This window comes from Bombus impatiens, unplaced genomic scaffold (assembly GCF_000188095.3).
Source record: "Bombus impatiens unplaced genomic scaffold, BIMP_2.2 scf_0266, whole genome shotgun sequence".
NCBI lineage: Eukaryota > Metazoa > Arthropoda > Insecta > Hymenoptera > Apidae > Bombus > Bombus impatiens.
In genome coordinates, this window is record NT_176685.1 from 4,857 (window position 1) to 6,934 (window position 2,078).

Sequence of the window (2,078 nt, forward strand, 5' to 3'; positions counted from 1 at the left end):
TCGTAAAGTGTTCCTCCTTTCATCGGTGAGATCGCGAGCGAGAAAGCCTTTCCCGTCCCGATGATGCCACAGAGGAAAACTATAATGGGGTGTGTCTAAGGACACGAGATCATCGGATTCGTCGAGAAAAGCCTTCGTTCAGAAAGTAAGGGAAATTGGCGTTGCTATCAGAAGAAACGACGTGTCGTATGCACCGACCTAATAAAGGAAACGCGATACCAGATCGAAAGTTCGGAATGCTATATGGAATCTACTGCAGCAGCCAGCTGGCAAAAATTCCCAAAGCAGGACACCGGTGGTTCCACTGTAATTCCGGTAACCCAAAGTCGTTTGGAACAGCACGGTCTCTGAAACGAGCCTCTAGGGCTCCTTCGTTATAAATGCTCGTGTTCCCTCCTATCTTCTCTACGCTGCCGAAAGTAATCAGACAGTTTGTCAGCGGACTCGGGGAGTACTTGCAATCTGCGTTGAATTTCGAGCGTTTCAAGTTCTCTGACGCCTGGTGACGCGATTTCAGAAGGTTACAGTTGCCGTTGACGTTCCTGATGAGACGAGGTCGCGTTATGTTTGCTCTCGTTGTTCCTTAAACGAGGAAGAGTTGCAAAGGTAGAACCTAAAGGCAACTTATAATAGTCGTTTACAGAGAAGATTGCTAAAACTGTTCGGTAGAGCCCGCGGATATGTTGGAAGATTATTTTTATTAAGACAATGTTCTAGCAATGAAACGTAGATACGGCGAATGGGTAGATAGTGGCGAAAGTGTTCGTACGCCGTGTAAGAAGATTGCTTTTAGTAAGACAAAGTTCTATGAAAGAGATGTAAATATGTTCGAATGGTAGATAGTGGCGAAAGTTAAGTGTACGCCGTGTAAGAAGATTGCTTTTAGTAAGACAAAGTTCTATGAAAGAGATGTAAATATGTTCGAATGGTAGATAGTGGCGAAAGTTAAGTGTACGCCGTGTAAGAAGATTGCTTTTAGTAAGACAAAGTTCTATGAAAGAGATGTAAATATGTTCGAATGGTAGATAGTGGCGAAAGTTAAGTGTACGCCGTGTAAGAAGATTGCTTTTAGTAAGACAAAGTTCTATGAAAGAGATGTAAATATGTTCGAATGGTAGATAGTGGCGAAAGTTAAGTGTACGCCGTGTAAGAAGATTGCTTTTAGTAAGACAAAGTTCTATGAAAGAGATGTAAATATGTTCGAATGGTAGATAGTGGCGAAAGTTAAGTGTACGCCGTGTAAGAAGATTGCTTTTAGTAAGACAAAGTTCTATGAAAGAGATGTAAATATGTTCGAATGGTAGATAGTGGCGAAAGTTAAGTGTACGCCGTGTAAGAAGATTGCTTTTAGTAAGACAGTGTTCTGTGAAAGAAATGTAACCGTAAATGTAATAATAAATGTACGTAAATGTAAATGTTGTACGTTCTCTGAGATGGCTGTTTTCATTAATATTGCGCAAATCGTATTTTGACATGATTAATTAAAGTGCTTGCTGTAATTAACGAGGACTTAGATAGATTTTATTTATTTAATATATTATATACGTCGGGTTGGGATCGGAATTTTGGGCGCGTGACGACTCTTCGCGTGGACTAGCCATCGTTTCACAAAGCCGAGATTATATTTACACGTATCTACAAGTGTGGCGGATCGGTATCAATAGGACGCAGACAGGTCGAGGCATCAACGCGGCGTAAAGGGCTACATCAGGCCAACACCAGAGGGCTACGACGACAACGAGTCTGTCTATCTCGCTAGCGGTCGAATATACGGACGATTGATACAAATACCGCACCTAGCGAGACTACCTCTACGTCTAAGGCAAGGTCTACCGGGCATAGTCCTACTGACGAATCCACCGGTAGTCCCGGGACGAAACGCAAAACTCTCTTTTCATCTGCCACAATTGTTTTATGCAATTCTTTTAAATTTAAATGTATATTTAATACGTCATATTTTACATGGGTTGTATATCTATTCTACATTTTGCATCCACCATATTTTTATTATATATATGTCGGTGATGAAAGGACATCGGAGACTTCCCTTTGGAATTTCGGGAAAATTCCTTAACACC